The sequence below is a fragment of the Anopheles maculipalpis genome, chromosome 2RL (assembly GCF_943734695.1).
Source record: "Anopheles maculipalpis chromosome 2RL, idAnoMacuDA_375_x, whole genome shotgun sequence".
NCBI lineage: Eukaryota > Metazoa > Arthropoda > Insecta > Diptera > Culicidae > Anopheles > Anopheles maculipalpis.
The window spans coordinates 34,622,739-34,642,503 of record NC_064871.1 but is presented as its reverse complement, the minus strand read 5'-3'; the positions used below and the strand labels follow the sequence as shown (position 1 = coordinate 34,642,503).

At 41.6% G+C, this 19,765-nt stretch overlaps 2 protein-coding genes across 11 annotated transcripts in view; both read right to left on the bottom strand.

The window, feature by feature from the left end:
- The window catches only part of LOC126558244 (isocitrate dehydrogenase [NAD] subunit gamma, mitochondrial), a 517,410-nt gene that overhangs the window by 488,904 nt on the left and 8,741 nt on the right, over window positions 1-19,765 (bottom strand). The gene's annotated exons all lie outside the window — the stretch shown is intronic.
- Window positions 1-19,765, bottom strand: part of LOC126556861 (low-density lipoprotein receptor) — a 161,988-nt gene that overhangs the window by 141,865 nt on the left and 358 nt on the right. The window lies entirely within an intron of this gene.

Here is a 19,765-nt window from a genome sequence, read left to right as displayed (position 1 = left end):
CAAATATTGAACAAGTTTGAAAGCGCACACACAAACACACACAAAAAACGGCTGATTTTTCCTTCTAACTGCTCACCGCTACCGTTTGGCTTGCCGGCCGATGCGGCTCGAGCGCGGAAGACGAGGAAAACTGTACTTGATTGATTTTCATTTCCGCTGCCGGGGTTTGAAGGATAAACAAAGAATCAAAGCGCGCTGAGCAGTTTCGGAGGGATAGGAATCAACAGCAACAGCAACAACAAAAAATGCGGTGAAAGAACCACCGGTCGCGATCGAACGCCCAGAAAGCAAGAGAGATTTACCGCCGTGACTGACACGCCAGACAAACACGGTGGAGGAGTTCTGTGAGGTGTGAGGGAATCCGGCCGTTTCGTCGTGGTTTTGGCTTGATCAATATTGACCATTGCGTCCCGCAAAAGCGCTGAGAGCCTTTGGGTAACCTTTGCCAAACTGTTTCGTGCAATCACGATGATAATTTATTTTCCTTGAAATTTTATTACATTATCAAAAGCATAATGCTAAGCCTCGCGACGCTAATTCGCTGCATCAACGCGTTTCGCGATCGCTTTCGTATACATCAAGCAACAGGTACGTCCTATAGGAGCTAAATGTATAAAAATACATCATTTGGTGGGTTTGTAAATGGTGAAAACAGTATTTTTTCCCAAAAGATAAACAGTTTGGAAAAAATTAAACTTGAATCCCAACTCAACGACAATGTAATGAAGCATTCATTCATCTCAACGTTTGCATCCTCACTATCACTCAAACAAAATTAAGTAAAAGTTAACTAGAACAGAAAATGTAACCTTCGACCCAAAAACTGTACCCCAATTTATGAAGCTCGCTTAGGTTCTGCCCAACCAGCACTGCCCTTACCCGGTAGGCTCTCGTTGGTGAATGCCTGAACTGTATCTGAGGCTGAAAATGCCCAATAAACGTGCACGAGGGTTTTTTTTGCGCTACATCCGGTTTTACACACTTCTACTCCACGCCATTATGCGTGGTAAACAAATTTTTCAAAACATAATCACGGTACTGGTGGAAGCAAATATTTACCATTATGCTCGCAAGACCACGGCCACCACAAACGCAAAGCGGGAATAAGGCGAAGGAAAAATGTGGCGGTTCGTGAGGTTTTGCTGTAGACCGAAAACCCGAACAACCGCTGACTCTAGGACCAAAAACCAACCGTACCCAAACAGAGCGGCAGAGAGGGGGAAAGGATTTCTATTGCGATTTCTTTCCCTTTTCTTTTCATCGGCTGTATTGTCCTGATTCCTAACTTAGGAAGGTTATACCTTCGTTACAATTTCGGCAACAAACAAACTTATTAATATTTTTTCGCTTCAACAGCAGTAATCAATATTTCAAAGCGGCAGTACTATGCCTACCATGTGTAAGAGCCGGTTATGTGAACGGTTTAAGTACAATATCCTTGCATGTTGTTTTACGATACTCTATTTGGAGATTTTTTTGGGATCCCGCTGACTTTAGCTTCCTGCTGTACAGCTTAAACACGCGTAGATATTAGGCCTAATTGTGAAACCCAAACGTCTTCTCAAACGTCACATAATTGTCACTTTGGTATTATGACTTTCCGTTTGGCTAAATCAGACGTTTAAAAAGTCGATGACAGAACTTTGTCAAACGGGCAGTAAAAAAATTGGCATTGCCTGAGCCAAACGGAAACGCGCGTTAGACCAAAAGTTTTCCGTCAGTCAAATGCAACGGAAAGTATAGTTTGCATTCATAAAAACCATGTTTAAGCGTAAATCTATAGAAAAGTGTATATATTTTCCGTGGATATGTTATGACAATCGTTTTGAAGTCGTTTTACTGATAGGATACGATGGGTGGGGCATGTTATGAGGATGCCGGACTCATGCCCCGCCAAGAAGATATTCGTCAGTGACTCCCAGTTCGGCACGAGGCGTCGGGGAGCACAGCGAGTTCGTTAGCTGGATCAGGTGAAGGGTGACCATGTCGGAGATCGGGTGCCTAGACGGATGGGAAGCTGCAGCCAGGGATCGAGTTACCTGGAAATCTATTGTTGACCGGGCCATGTCACGACGACGTGCTCTTTAAAAGAGCAGACCAACATGAGTGAGTGAGCATCTGTGAACGTATGAACAAAGCAATCCGTAACTTTATGAATGTATACAAAAAATCGACGAAACATTCGTCGACTCTAACGGGTGACCATAATACAAATATGCTTTCCGTCGGAAAGTTTTCCGTTTGGGTTTGACAATCAGGCCTATTGATGATTAGCCATGAAATATGCGTTGCCTAACGTAGTTGATGTAGTTGAAATCTAAAGAGTGAAAGAATCTTGATCTTGATGCTCAAAAGTGTTGCAAAAAAGCACAAACAGATTCATATTTTTAATCAAACCATTACCAACAGCGTTAGAAGAAAAATGGCCAGTGAATTGTTTGCATCGAACGAAAAGGCAGACGTATTTGTGTGCACGTAATGATTATAATGCCATTAACGGAGACATACCAATCTAAACCTTAACCATTACAGACATTATGCCACAAGAGTCTGCATGAGTTCATAACTTAATTTGAACAACACACGAACGTGCACACTGTCGGCGTATGCTTGACCCTGTTGGCACAAGCTTGCCCAGTTGCCACCGTCGGACCATCAATCAACTACATCCCAAAATGGCAAAAGGAAGTCTGCCCTTCGAAGTAATGCCGCACTGATCGACATACAAATTTTAATTTCACATACTACCGGAGGGTTTCTGTTGTGCAGGGAGCAGCTGGTCCCTTCGACCACACGTTCCACACGATCAGACTGATACTAAGTATTAGAGTGTTGTTATAACTGAATTTGTGGCACTAAGTCACAGCACCGGGAAATGCTATCGATTCCGAAGGAGTAAACAAGCTGACACAGGATGTGAACCATGTTCAAGCAGGCAGGGCAGGCCCTCCCGAACCACAACGGTAAAAGCTAGCGTTACGGGAACATATGTGCGTTCATTCGTACACATTTTGCTGCGCCATGTCCTACAATGGTGTGCCACAAACATTTTTTGACAACTGCACAGAGGTACGCAAAAGTGCATGAACAGTTTCATCAGCTAACTTTGTGTATAATGTATTAAAACTGAGTTAGACATTTTGGTTACAGGCAGGTAGGAAAGTATACGTATTGTGTGACAAAATTCTTGATTATATTTATTATTCACTAAATACACTAAAGCGCGTCCTAGAAAAGCTTGTTACCAAGTGATGCGAACTGTGACATCCTCTTGACCTACTATCCAAACGGCGAGTAAAAACGATCCACGAACAGATCTGAAATTTGAAGGAACAAAACTCATACGCATCCTCAATCGGAATGGTTCCTTCTTAAAAAAAAAAACAAAATCTGCTACACGGTAGCTACAACATTTTCCAACAGCTACCACCAACGCAAAAATGTCCATCAGCCGTCAAACGAAGGAAGGCGAAGTACATGCCGGAACAAGGGACACACGCCACTCAATTTGTCACCTCCTTTTGGCAGCGCTATCTAACGTGACCTGACCTACTGCAAAGATATTCACTGTGTTCGAGCGGGCGATACTTATAGAAGGTTCAAACGAAAAATAATCACGTTTACAGAAACAATGTATCAAGAAAAACACATTCCTGCTTCCTTTGGTATCACCGATTCCGCACTGTGACGATAGGTGAAATGTCGACCGAGCAAATCGTTACAAACTATTTTACCCGTACGTCATGATGCGCGTCGGAAAGATCACACAGCTACGGAACAACATGCCTACACCCAATGATGAATAAAATGATGAATTGTGTAATTTACCAGCATTGATTAATTTGTTACATTATCAAGCTTCACACCACCAATTCGGGTTCATGACCCCATTAATGGGTTGTCAATTAACCCACGTCAAAAATCAATTAATATCCCCAAAATAAAAGCAACTAAGGATGGCGTTGCTGCGGACCAGTGGGAAAAGGTCCTGCCAAGTTGATACGCTTTTGCATACAATTTTACGAACAGGCAGCGTTAACGTTCTCTAACATACCAGACCATTCCCCTTTAAGACCATTATTCTGCGATAAAATAACTGTAACAAACTTTGCTTATCCTTTCTCGGTCAACATTAATTCATTAATCATTTCTCATAGCAAGCAGAAACACACACATAAAACACCGTTTAGATGATTCTTTAAACCAAAAAAAAAAGAATTATAGTTCAACTCAACAATTAATATATCAAACAGGATGTTTAGAACAAAAAGGACAGAAAACTAAAAATTCTGCCACATTTCTTCCTCATAAAATGCTCACTCATACGGAGTGTATCATATGCTGCGTGCCGTAACGACTACCGACCGACTACCAGTGAGAAACACACAAAAGTTGAACAAAATTTTAGACCACAATTGTACAGCAGGTTTGTGCAAGGCTTTGTGTTTCGTACGCTCAATTCTTTTTTATTTGCTGAAAACAAGTATTTATGCGGTTCAGAAACCGCGCTGTATGTTTTGGACAAACAACACACGTGCAGATGAACATGAAAACTTCCGTGGAAACTGTGTGCCACACAATAGAAGCAAATATAAACATAATGGGATGAATAGGAACATCAGGCCAGCCAAAAACACCGTTTTGTTTCCCCATATTTACAGTCGAAGATTGTATAGCATTGTAGTTCTAGAGAACTTTAAATTTCTTGCACTTGATTATTAAAGTGCGACAGTGCTCTAATAACAAATACTTCGTTTGTATACGCACAGAAATAAGCCACCAACAGTTTTATTCTATGTTGCAGATAGTTAAGTCTAGAAAAAAATCGTTAAATACATTATGAAACAATAAACATTACACTCCAATCGTATGCCATCGCAAAACGATGCTCAAAAGGAGCAGTTTGCTTATTTATCTCCAAACTCGCCCAAAACACACATTACCAATACGTTGCTCGTTACCTTTTCTTTGCCCTGTTTCGCGATATTACTATGTTACTAACCGCTTCACATCAACACTACGTTTGCTCTGGAGACCACTTATAGCTGTTTTGCGAAAGCCGACCAACAGACGCCTTATGAATTTTCCCACCGAGCACTAACACACAGCGGGTTTCGTTGTGATTCGGATGGCGTTTTGCGACGAAAGAAAAATCAGCACCATTCTCATCCGTTTCCGTTGATTAATCCTCAGGAGGATTCGCGTCGCCATCGCGATTGTCCGCATGGTTCAATGTCCATTCAACTCTACTGAGCATCATGCCGCGAGAGAGTGTACAGCAGCGCAACGAACAAACCAACAACAACAAAAAAAAGACAGCTCATAGCGAATGTCGCTTCATTACGGCGGTCTTGATGGATGGTTGTATGGAGTCGTAAGGATTCAGTTGATTAGAATCAGCAATGCTATCGCCAGTGTTACGGGTCCATGCCGATTGACAATGCGAAAGCAAGCCTCACCATGGCTGTCTCACTGCGTTGGCTCGTAACGTGTTCTGCAAAGGCGTTCGTGCCAAGCTCGTTGTATTAGTACAACAGGAATACGCCTAAATGTAGGCAATTCTCAAAACTACAGAAATAATGAAGCAATGTTAAACAGCACTATGGGCTCTTCATAACTTGTCACGAAACAACGAAGAACTAAGCTCAGCATCGCTTCCCTTGTCGAGCTTTAATGTTTTGTTTTATTCTTTGACATTCTACTAAACAGAATTACTTTTTTCTTTATTCCTAACAGTTGGTGCACGTGCCCGGACTTCATCTCTTCATTTCGACAGCGCACGTGTTGTTAATTTCATTTGCCCTTAGCTGTATTGAGCGACCCTTGGATAAAATAAGAAAGGAAACTTTTACAGAGAGCACACAAAACTGGCAAAATTTGATTAAAGTTAAAACTTTTAAAAGCATCCTTCCTGCTCAATGTAAACATAAGATGTGTAGGTCAGATTTGGAGTCATATTCTAGCAGCTCTAAGTTCGCAGCAATCTTTAATAATAAGATCATTGATGATCTGAACCAGGTTTTTAAAACGTGTTTTAACGCCAAAATACAACTGCATTTTGCGCAGTCATAAAACCTTAAATTTACACCCTAGCTTTATGATACATTTAGCAAAAAAAAAGTAACATTTTGATTTCGTTTTATCTGCCATCGACTGCTTGACTGTTTGGTAGTCGTGTGATTGTGATTATAAACCTCAAAATTTATTTTTGGCTCATGTTTCAACCGATAACCTAGTCACTACTTATATTAAATGTTGAACTAAGTAATCAATTAATGCATTTGACACCATTTTCCTTTTAGACTCTTCTAAGGCACGGTCATCGGTAGGTAGGTTAAAGCCATCGATTGGCTCACTAGACTTGCCGATACCACGTAGTTCGATAGTCAGTCGTCACTACGGGAGAACGGTCCCAAATGGGATTTGAACCCCGGTCATGAGGTGTGAAAACCGCCCTTTTCAGATTCTAGTCGAAAAAAACCACAAAATCATACAGTTATTGAGTACAACAACTGTTACAATATGTGCTCTCGGCCGCCTATAAGATTTTGTTTTTTTACATATTACCCAAAAATATATGCACCTTTTTACATGATTGCCAATTTTGAAGCAGTACAAACGAATTCATTCACGTAAGAAGAACAAAATCCATAAAAAATGAGAAATTCCCTTACAAAAACCTTACCTGCGTATGTTTTGCTCGAACAAAAACACAATCATATTTCCAGTAGTAGAAAGTACATCTGACGATTATTTCCCAGGTGAGAAATAAAGTTCCAATCTTCAGCTATCCCATCCAAATTTCCATCTTGCTCTGCTGGAGCGTTACCGTTCGTGAGCTTCAAGGAGTGCGGCACGAACGGATGAAGACGAAATGGATGATGCCAGCCCAGTCAAGCGCAAACAACCCATATTTTGGGTTATGCAAAATTCAACAACACATTAAAAAGTAACAAAACAGGATTTCGTTTTTTTTTTGTTCAGAAGACCAGCACCTCATATGATAAAACAAATTTGGTTAAATTTTGTTTGTTGATAAAGTTCAACTACACTTTTTTTCTTTAAGAACGGCCTTATTGTTTGATAAAATCCAACTAAAAGAATTTGAAATAGCAACGAATCTGGAAGTAGGAAAATATCAATTCTCATGCAAAATAAAATTGTTGTAAAGTAAATTCAAAATGCATATCCCCTATTCTTCTCGTGTCTTAAAAAGCTCATCGGCCAGTCATCACACTTTTAAATCAGGCAGGGCGCCAAGGAAAGCATCACAACCCCATACAACCTCTGGTTGCCAGAGTATATTTTGACAATATTTTTGGAGCTTATTTGCCACATTTTGGCGAACCGTTTACAATGAATTCGAAAAAAATATTTAAAAAAAGAATAGCATCGCCATGCTCTTTCTACGCTGTCTGTTTCAATTTTACCATATATTTGGTGCTGTTTTGGGTCAATTGCTGGTAGTTCCAACTAATGATATTTACTTACTTATCAGGCGCTACAACCGCTTTGCCGTCTTGGCATGCCGCAGCAGAATCCGGAACCGCTCACGGTCCCGCGCCGTCGTCCGCCAATTCGTTATCCAGGCCTTGATGGCGGATGATTCCACGCCACCCTCACACCTCCTCTGCCACCCTACCACGCTTCCTCTGTCCGTGTATCGGAGCCTAATTCGCTGCACGACGGTGAGGTCGTCATACAGTTCGTACAGCTCATCGTTGTAGCAGCTCCTCCATTGTCCTTCCACACATACGGGGCTTCGCCTGTTTTGGACAGGGTCCATGTCTCAGAGGCGTATGTGAGTACTGGGACTATAAAAGTACGATACAGTCCCAGCATCGACCGTCGCGACAGGTTTTTTGAGGTGAGATCTCTATGCTGTTTTCGGTGCTGACTTTTGACCCAAGATAGGTGAAGTTTTGGACGACTTCAAATTTGCGGACACCTATCCGTACATCACCCCCACGTAGTTCCGGATTTCTTAGTAGGGTCGCTGATGATGCCACCATAAATTTGGTCTTTGCCTCGTTAATCTGCAACCCGAGGTTTTCTGCCGCCTGTTCGATCCTTTGGTACGCCTCTGCTACCTGGGAGAGCCGCAGACCATTGATGTTTCTATCATATGCGTACGCCAGTATCTGGGTTGACTTATGAAAGGTGGTTCCCGAAGTCTCCACCTCCGAGTCACGGATGGCCCTCTCTAGCGCCAAGTTGAATAGGAGACAGGCGAGCCCATCACCTTCACCTCGCATGTGACGTTGGTGATGGTCATTCTAACAAGCCTGATCAGTTTGGCCGCGATTCCAAAAGAGCTCATGGGCCTCGTAGTGTTTTACCCTAGCTATGCTATCATATGCGGCCTTGAAATCTACGAAGTGGTGGTACGTGTTCAACTGCTGTTCAGCCATCTTCTCCCAGATTTGCCACATGGTAAAGATCTGGTCAGTGGTAGATTTTCCGTTTCGGAATCCTCTTTGAAAGTTTACAACTATCTGTTCAACGAATGAGACAAGCTTATCCTGAAGGATTAGGGAGAATATTTTGTAGGCGGTATTTAACACCGTAATACCCCTGTAGTTGTTTATTTAGGAAAGGTAAGCGCCAAAACACATCATGATCAAGAAGGCTGACGCGTGATTTAAAAAGCTTTGACATGGATTATATTTACATTCTGAATTAAAAGAAAATATTGTCAAAAGCCATTATGGGCTACTCTTATTTCGCTCAGTGTATAATGGATGCATTTCTTCTAATCTAACACTGAAGTATTATTTCAATACACATGCTATCGTAAATTCAGCAATGGTTACAGCAGACCAATAATGATCACGAGAGATTAAACACAACTCAATTGTCTTTGTTTTTCTGAGCTCGTACGTCGTGATAGCCATTCGATCCAATTGGGCAGCAAATACTAATTCAAACTATTTATACGTCCTTCTAGTAAGATAAGCAATTTCACACGAGCAGGAGAGAGTGCTTAAGAACTCTTCTATTTGTTTTCAAGTATCTGCTACATTAGATATGCAGTAGCGAGGAATGATTTCATCAAGAGAGCAATTCAAAAAACATTTCAAGGAGACATGCACTTAAACGTTACAGTTTGATTTAAACAATGTAACAACTGTATTACAACTTCAACTGAATTATGTAGCATTAATTGCTTTCAAATAGCCAACCTCTCTTATTCCTCCACTAATTACCATCGATTGCGAATTGCACAAAAAACAAGAAGAAAAAGTTTTCGTGCTTCACTACTGTTTTTTTTTTCTTTCGAAAAAAGTTGGTAAATCTTTCACGTATGTTAGACTATCAGCAGTAAACATCTCGAACTTAATTAAACTAAGAACCACGAACGCTTCTAAAATGAAGTCAACAGCCACGTGAAACTTCTTCTGCCATGGAGGACGACTCTGTCGATGGTTGTGACGTCCATTCGTAACACTTCCGTAATTAAAGTCAAACGATCAATTGAACCGATACAGCAAAAAAAAAAACTAATGACTAACAAGCAATTGAGTTGGCGAAAAAACAGACGAGACCATCAAGACGAACGAAAACAGCAGCACGCAATCACTGCGCGCACTCTTTGCACCTTACACTCAAAAGTACTTTTTTTTTGTTGTTGCACGCAGAACATGGACTTTGTCCAATTTGTTAAACATTGGAATCTGCATATAATTTTACTCACGCTCTTTTTCAGCTCCAATCCGTGATCGTGAACGACTTCAATTTAATTGGAAAATTTGCCCATGAACTTCACTTATAAATATAAAATATTTTTATTTACGCTTACGGTACGAATCATGTAAATAAGTTTTTTTCAAAGATTGACAGGATATTTGATACAGCTACAATTGATTAAGTGGTACATAACATTTTACTACTACTACTGTTGCTAATTTGCCACCATTTTTTATTGACCTTACAATGCCCAGGAATAAGTCTATCGTTGTAAGAAATGAATCGTATATGCTTAAAGAGTGCTAGAGAAGATCCCAAAATAATACGATTGTCTGTAGCTACAGCCTATCGAGCAGTAGCAATGCCCAAGAGTACGCATTTTATGAAGTACCTTTTTTATGATACCCTTAAAATGATCCCAATATCCCCAATACGTTACACAGCGCTTCAACATCCTTGATTTTAGGTCGCCCCAAACGAGAAGCATAAGCTGCTCATTCGAATAAACCTTCTTGACGATTGCAACAAATCCACGCAACGACAAACTTTTGCCCAAACTGCGATCATCGATACTTTCTTTTGCTGATCCCACTTTTATTGCCATGAAACCTTACCGGTTCAGAATAACGAACTAACATATAGCGTAATTCACTTTATCAAGACATTTCAAGGAACACTCAACAGGAATGGTTATTAGCAGCTTTTGCCGTAGATGCTGATGCCGGGTTCATGTTTGTTTTCATAGCTTTAAGGAGACTAAATATGTAATTGTTAGGGGATCTAATAGGCTTCTTCCCTTGTACTTCAATGATGCAGACGTACCACGTATCAGGTTGCAATGCTAATTCAAATCATGCGTCATTAGCCGATCAGCACAACGCCGTATGTTGTTTCCACCGTGACACACTAATCTGCTCAAGTCAACAGAGCATGAGAACATTTAATTGATCGGTTTAATTGCTACCAAACAGCCGCATTACATTCACATCAAAGGATAACACCGTTGATGTCTTTTTATCGGGAAACAATTTTTATACTTCTGAAACATAACAATCGAGAAACATAATTGCGCCTTACAGTATAACATCAGTTCACCCATCCCCATCCCAAAGATTACACGATTCAATGCATTAAGCTTTTTAACTCCTAATTACGGCACAGCATAACTTGAACGTTCCAGAAGCTGTTCACAATCCGTAATGTGTAACATCAAAAAACTGCCACATAGAAATAGTTATAGCTGACCGGGTCATTTCAATGCTTCTTGGAATTTTCGCAACATAAAGCGACAAACACGTTCGGCACGCACATACGCACCATTATGGCATGAGTTGTTATTGGCTCTGATTGACATTTTAATTAAATTGGCCCGATTGACAGCCCGGCACCTACACCTCATCCATACGACACACTTGCGTTTGTGTGGCGTCCGGCTTCAACACTTTTGGTTGGTTGACAAGGCTCAAACATAGTTGCTGAATGTATTGGAAAAGGAAACCGAGGAGCAACGAACAAATCGAAGCAGTTTATCCAACATTGAGGTATCAAATACCACCGATGCAAATTCAACCAAGCCAATGTACCATATGTAAGTAAAGCGATAGGCACAGTACAATGTTACAAACAATACGATATATAATTTAATTAAATTTTACATAGCTTCCTATTAAACGCTGCTCGTTATGGAAAGCCAAGAAGTCAAAAGCGTATGAAGCATGAAGTTTCTTCCAATTGGAAGAGCTATTTATCGTAGCAAAATAAACACTGGAATGGGGGGCAAAGTTTCACAAAGCATAAACAAGTTTTGTTATTACTTCAGCTAAGTGAAGGAAGACTAACATAAACATCATTAGAGCATTAACTAGACACTAACGCAGCAACTTAAAGCCAAGAAATGGAAAGTGTATACAAAAGATGCACATAAACAATCGAATCGGTCGCCGGTGTGGAACCTTTTCAGTTGCAACCTATAGTCTGAGGCCTGGACAAGCCGACAATGTAGACAAGTTGTCTGTGGTAGCTTCAGCTATTATAGGCAATCATTGTCAACTAAGCTAGAATCGGTCATCGCTATATAAATTTTACAATGAGCAAAGTGTAGTTTTTGCCCCTATTTGGATGTAAAAATTTTCTTCATACAAATTGTATGGGAAAGCCCTACGCCGCAGACTAGAATAGACTTTACCCCTACTTGGATGTGTAGTTTCTTCGTATTCATGATATCCGATAATGTTTCTCCGAAATCACACATTAATATTACAAGTCTTTCAATTCAATTTTACAATTTACATCAATGGGAGGTGCCCTATGTCATCGGATAGGAGCGCTTGATCGTTGTCCTGGGCATGTAGCGATCGATATATGCGCGGTTATACTTCCACGATTCGAGTGTCGAGCAAGAACGAAATGGTCAACTCGCGGTTGATGGAGGAACCTGGGTGATTGTGGCTACCTGAAGGGTAGGGAGGGGTTGCATGGTCGACGCATGCAATCCGTGGCCTTCCAAATTCCTGCATGCGTAAGAACGTATGACAATCCACGAAATTGGATCAACGCACGGTCTCGATATGCGCCGCTGTAATGACTTTGCCTCATCGAAACAAATTACTCCTCGAGAATATGCCTCCTTCAGGCTATGCACACGAAGACAACTCATTGATCCATTGTTCTTGGCGGCTTATGCAGCAGTAAAATCCAGGAGCAGCGCCTAAAATTCCAACGAGACCATCAAGCGCAACTGCGTGCTGATGCAATCGCTGGAATTACGGACTTTGCCGGTCCAGCCGACCGGCCTGATCTCTTCATTACAGTAACGTGCAACCCAAAGTGGCCAGAGGTGATCGAGTCTTTATTACCACGGCAGTAAGCTTCCGATCGACCAGATCTCACTTCACGTGATTTACATTTGAAACTTAAGGCAATCCTGGTGGACCTTTCGGCAAGAGATCCCACGCATTCATGTGATTGAGTATAACAACGTGGTCTTCACAATGCTCACTGTTTGCTGATCCACGGTGATGCGGGTTTCGGCTGAAATTCCAGATTCTGCAAACGAGGATCTTTACGAAACTGTAAGCAAATGCATGATACATGGGCCATGCGGTAGGGCGAATCTACAGGCACCTTGCATGAAAGATGGAGTATGCTCGAAGTACATCCCGAAGAGTTAAGATGTACGCCAGAGTTTCGTTGCGTAGCCGGAGTTATGTTGCGTAGCCCTGTGACCGGGCCAATTGACTCATGTATAAAAACTATAACGATAGTCACATTTGTCACGGGCAGCCCGGTGGTGTAGGCGATAGCAGTGCCAATCCTCAAACGGCAGTACCCGGGGTTCAACTCTCATCCGGACTCGGACCCGTAGTGATGACTGACTATCCAGCAACGTGGTTATCGGCAGGTCTAGTTAAAGCCATTCGATGGCCGTTGTGACCTTTACGATCGCTAAGCCAATAAGAAGAATAGGTCGTCATAGTTGTCGAGTCAGCTTTAAGAACATATTGGCTCAATAAAATCAATAACAGACTGTTTATAATCAAAAACACAACGCAATTAGACTGATCAAATGTCTGGCTACCAAATCTGAGACAAACCCAAATGAATGAACTGACAAATCATACAGAACATCTTGTCCCAAAATTCCTCGAATAAACCAAGCTAGTCGTGGATGATCAATACGGCCCAACCCACATCAAACAAGTCTCCCTACTTGTCTAGTTGTTCTACTTTACGAGACATTCTTTGATGAAAATGAGATGAAACATAATCATGTCTGACACTACCCATGGCAGATTTTATGATCAAAACGTCTTAAGCAAACTGAGCCAAACGCATGCATGCAACACTAATGGAATCGTCAAACATCAAAATTAAATGGTCTCTGTTTTACTTCACAAGAACACATTTCAGCTAAAAACGAAGAGTTCGACTCTTCACGCACCAGCACCATATTACATCAAACAGTGAAGCAGCACATTTGAAACCAAAGTCAGACGGAATCGTGGTGAGCAACATTGCAAAAATCGACTTTACCGTGAAATGAAAATGTTTTCCCTTCGTTGGACCTTTTTTGCTCGTGAGCCGTCATCAATTCTTATGTTGTGTTGATGATGGTAATCAACTTCGATCGCTATACCAGCCAACTTCCAAAGAGCTTTCAGTGAACCACAAAATAATCAAACGAAAAACGTGTAACGAAAATTATTAGAAGTTGTTAAAAGGCATGTGATGTGATTTCGATATCGGGCCGGTAGGAATGTTTGTATTTCCACGAATTTACTCGATAAAATTTTTTTATACAAGTGTTAAGCAAGTAACAAAAATTTTTAAATAATCCTGAGACAGAATTGATTTTAGAAAACATTAGAGATATGCATTCATGAAAAATACAAAATTAGCTCACTAAACAATCCTTAACAGACTCTCCTATCTAGCCGTGGCATATCCGAACTAAACAGATACTCCATAGCGGATGTTAGACCCTTGTCAAGGATTTTAAACGCTGTTTGTTAACCGTTCCTCGTTTATCACTCAGCCGTTGTCGCGAGCAAAATGTTATTTTTGCGCTAATCCGTCTCGATTAAGCCACGATTAAACGGTGTTAACCGGGTCTGGTTTGCTTTTGATGATGCGCGGTTTGCGCGGGCCGAACCACCCACCAGGCACAAATTTGATGCAGCTCGGCAGCAACTGTCACGCGATGTCCTTCGCTTGGAGCTTAAGCCCGATCCCTCCCCTGCTAAAAGTTGCATCAGTTTCCGAAGCATTTAATCCTTCCGGTGGTGGCCTTAGTAACATTGACCTCGATGAATTGGATTAACCGCCAAAGATCCGCCACGGACGGGGGATGGATTAGGTTTCAGGCAAACCCGCGCACTTTCTTAGCACCACTGTTAACACGCCAGGGCCGCTCGATATCGTGGTTTCTTCGCTGTCTCCAAACTGAAGTCTTGCAAACGGTTTAGGATTAAACCGTTGGCATGATTGACAGCTACCACCGACTAAACCGCAAGAGCGTGTGGTCAACGCAGCAGACAGCAGCTTGATTGAGAAACAAGCAGCAAAAGGGCGATAAAGCGCTGACGCTCACCCTCCCTAAATTGATGTCTTTTTCTTTCGCGCAGTTACGTTTGTGTGCGATTAATTGTCAATCGTCAAAGGGATGGACTGACCCTCGTCAATTTCTTAACTCCGGTTGCAACTAACGTATTCATTGGACAAATTCTTCCTTTACATAGATATGTTACAACCCAATTAAGTCATAAGTTATAGCACCAAGAACGGTAGAACTTTTTATTACAAGACAATTGACATTTTTCTCAAACTATTTTCATTATAAAGAATACATTTAATGCTGCATTTTTCACTCCTTTTGACCAAGCTACGCTCTTCATTGTTGGCAAACATTCTTTCCATATCTCTTATCTTCTACATACATCCATTGGTTAAGGCGCAAGCATTCAAACCACCGACGATAATATCTAGAACTGGCGACAAGCAATTTGTGACCATTTTGCACACCACACACCCCTGGATCCTGTCCGATAACAATATGTCGGGCATACTTTTTTGCACACATCATCTTTTCCTGTCTGCCGCCACTGCTGCTGCCATAATCATCATCAACCATCATAATCATCGTCGTCATCAATTAGTCGTAGCTGAAAGTTGACCTATTCCCACAGAAACTATTTCCAAGGCAGAAAGAGGAACTGTACCCTCAGCACAAAAGGAAAAAGGTGGGAGGCAGGGAAGGGAGGCGTTTTACGAAAATAATAGCGGTCCACGATGTCCCGATGTGGGGAGCGTGTAGAAAGAATTTGTCGACGAAGCATTATTGTCAGCAACATCGTAGCTCCGATATCACACTTATTTTACGATAAAGTTCTTGAGTATAAAATTTGCTGTCGCGACGCATTAACACACCACAACACATGGGCAGGAAAAACGTGTTGTAACATGAACTAGCTGGCAGGACTGTAAACACATATGTACATGATCCGGACGGTTTCTTACAGGCTTAAGGGTTACACCCAGCACCAGCTGTGAACATTTGCCCATCTGATTTTACATCCGTTTCGGTACTTCAAATTGAAGCGTGTCCTGTTCCTGTTGATTTTGCGTTAAGAACACCACAAACGGTTCGTGCTACATCCATCGAAAGACCACCAAATTAAATCTTTCTGTCGCTAGTGGCCACATCTGCTAGATGCACAAGCTAGACGTAGGCCTGCACTCTCCCATTTCCCAGTACGAGGGGACGGAAGTGAAAGTAATGAGACAACTAAAAATAACTCTCGAAACTTAGACAACAAATGGTAGTCGGTCGTCCGGTTATCGGAAAACCTACACCACCACCACCACCACCACCCCATCAATTGATCGCACCCCAGAAGCGGGTGATATTTTCCCCCTACAAGTGGCCGTCCGTCTGCATTACCGATTGTTTCCGCACACTTTGCGATTGGCCTTGAAACCTAGTACGATCGGTCGATTGCTTTTCGGGTTTCACGACTACAGTAGTAAGGCAGAGTGATTCGGGTCATGCGCTGCACAAACTGTGGGAAAATGAAATGATTCAGCAACAACAGTTATATGCATTTCAAAAACTATATGTCCATGATGGACAAAAAAGTGAAGCAGTGTAAGAGATCAGCACGAAATGTTTGATCGAAAAATAGTTTTATAATTCATTTATTGCCGCTGTAACATGTGTGTAGATACGTAGAGCCCTCTAAACCAATTACTTAACGCGCTTGGAAAATATTGAAACCGAAATTAATTAAATAAAACAACCTGAAACATACATGTTCCTGATGAAATCGCGGCACAAAATAATTGGGTCAGCTCTTAAACGTCTACAGTATTTCCTGTTGGGAAATCATAAAAAAAATCAATCAAATGTGGGGCAAAACAGCACACACATTACTACCGAAAAGCCAAATCAGAATACATAACTGAAACTTAATTAATGCCGCAATGCATCAAGATTGCGCCAACGAAGCCCTATCTCATTCCTAATAAATTTAAAAACAAAAACAAAAACCAGTAGGAAATTTAATCCATTTACCGAGCTGAATTCTCCACCACGATTGAAATGTATAAATCAAATTCTTTTTAATTTATTCCATCTCTTGCAAACAGTTCCGCAACCCGGCAGTGGTGGTGATGGACCACGCCAGATAATGCGATCAATAATGGATGGAGTAAGGAAGAAATATGAAACCAAAATCATACTTTAAAATGAGTGATAGCTCTCGAAATGCATCAATCATAAGCCGTTACACGCTTTCCTTTGCACCACTGAGACAGTGAGAGGCATTAATTAGAGCTTCCGGAATTTGGCCAAGAACAATGCAAAAGTAAAAATTGTGCCCTGGGTCAGATTTCACATACCTGTAATGAACGGCCTAGACAAAGGGAAAGCATTTACCGAAACTTCCGTCCGATTGTGAGCAGAGTCTAGGTTTTACTTTAAATTAATTTACAAAATTTATTTTTTAAATTTGATATTCACATCGCTATGATGGTAAACAACGCTCTGGATGGTTTATGTCTCTATACATATTTTTAGTTTACTAAATCGAATTCCTCGAATGAAGTAAACATTCATGGAAGCAATAATTGGACCCAATGCCCTCACAGCACTGCGTTTCACAGCTGGTGGTGGGGTTTAAGGTTGAAATAAACTCCAAATTCGGATGATATTAATGAGCCTACAGTGAACCGATGCAGCCACACGAACGAATAATGCTAAGGCCTAAAGGTTAACAAAAACGCTATGTTCTCTCGCGAACATAAACACATATGGTGCACACAGCGTCGGGGTTCTAACATGAGCGCGCCGGTGCCGGTTTCCCGCGTTCTTTCATTTGGAAAAGCATGCAGCGCTACGGTGCGTGCAACACGAGCTTGAGCCGGGGAAAATTATCGGCAATAAAAACGCAAAACACTCAAACCCTCCCGATCGGTGATGCATCGTAAGCAAACATTAATCAGAATGCTGGCAAGCGACTTGGGCGGAACACGTTGTATGTGAGGTTTCCAGCGTTCCAGACAGAGCACAGCCCTGTGCACGTGCTTTATACTGCATTTGCCAACATGTGCGAGAAGAAGTTGGCGGCGCATTTATGTTTTGTAGTGAAACAGAAAGAAGGTTCTTTGATGTCGAGCTCGTTATGATTAATGATCATCTAATGAACTTATACTTACCGTGAATCGATGAATGTTTAAATGTTTTATTTTTTATTGATGTTTAAAAAAGCAACAGGTATAAATTTGCCTTATTATGTTGGAAGTATAAATGTTATAATATTTTTCCTTTGCAACACATTTTAGCATATCTTGTTTAAACCTCCCACATGTCCGCTGTGCAGCGAAACTATTCCGAAGCATAAAGATAGCACACCATTATCAAGCTTTAACGCGATCGATAGTGCATCCTGCTGCATCCTTGAACTCGGCCACCCGTCACGCACCGAAAGACGGTAAAGGGGGATAAAAAACGGTAAGATTGTACTGTGCGCATGATGCTTGGATGAGATTCAGCATCATGCAGCAGCACAATTCCGTTCTAGCTAGGTAAGCAGCATACTAGTTGTGTGTAGCTATTTCCGACCATTATAATTCTTTCGATGGTAAAGAAAATGAGCATGATACAAGCAAAACTGCGCTGCGCCACAAATGCTACTTGTATGCATAGTAATAGTTAGGTTTTTTTCTTATTATGCCAAACAGTTTATGTAACTTTTTCACTACCCTGCTCGATGCATCATCGTACGGCTTATCACATCATCTTGGTGGAGCTAAAAGTTGGGCCAAGAAAAAAAAACATTCCTAACGATCTTTCTGCACCATGCATGCGCTTGTGCTGCAGGGAAGAAAGTTTTTGTTGTTGTTAATATGTGGCTAGTGTGTATAACACTGGGTCCCGTTCCCAATTAAGAATGAATGTATCATAGTTTAAGAACAAGTTTGCAAAGAACCTTACACAACAAAGATTGCCAAACTTTATGTTTCTAATTGAAACTCATTAAAACGCTCCTCAGCAAAGGATGAATTTAATGTTTCCACTAATTACCCATATTCGTTTACAGAACTTTGCTATAAATAAATTGTGTAGTAAAAAAAATCGGCGAATTCGGATCAGTATTCAAGTGGCAGGACCTCCATGGAATTTTCAGCGACGGTTAAATCAAGTCAAGGACGCCGAAAATAGTGGATCAAAACTTTTTGCACTATGCAGAGCCTCAAAAGGATCGTTGGCCCCGTATGTGTGGAAGGACAATGGAGGAGCCGCTACAACGACGAGCTGTACGAACTGCATGACGACCTCACCGCCGTGTAGCTAATTAGGCTCGCCAGGCTCCGATGGGCTGACACACACGGATAGAGGAGGCGTGGAAGGCCCAGATTGAGGTGGGAGGATGGCGTGGAATCATCCGCCATCAAGGCCGGGATAACGCATTGGCGAACGACGGCGCGGGACTGTGAACGATTCTTCATTTTATTTACTCTCTCAAGATGTCTTGGCCTATAATTTTTGGATTTCTTTCCTTGATTGTACCCAAAGCGAAATAGTCCAGTCCTGGGTATAAAAAAACACGGTCCGGACAGGATTCGATCCTAAACTGTGAACCGACGACTCTTAGTAACCCCTCCTCTGTTACTTCCTCTGAGCTTAACGACCTTCTTCTTGGTCACGCCGGCCATCAAATGGCTTACTAGACTCGCAGATACCACGTAGTTGGATGTTCAGTCCTCACTATAGGGGAACGGTCCGCCTGGGATTTGAACCCCGGTCCTTCCGTGTTAAGGCCGGCGCGGTTGTCTCGTACATCATCTTCTGGCCGCCTCTCACGCCGCAGTCCTCACTACGGGGCCTCATTACTGGCATCTTTGACTTAATTTAGCCCGTAGCTGATATGTCAAGTCTTGCGTCCTGCTATCACCACTGACCAGCGTGGCAAATTATTTAAAAAAAATTAGATGTCATCAAAGCTTGCAATCAGTATCCAAATTATTTTCCACTATCAGAAACTTTAAGTAGGTTTAAACAAATTACACAGATCAAAAATAG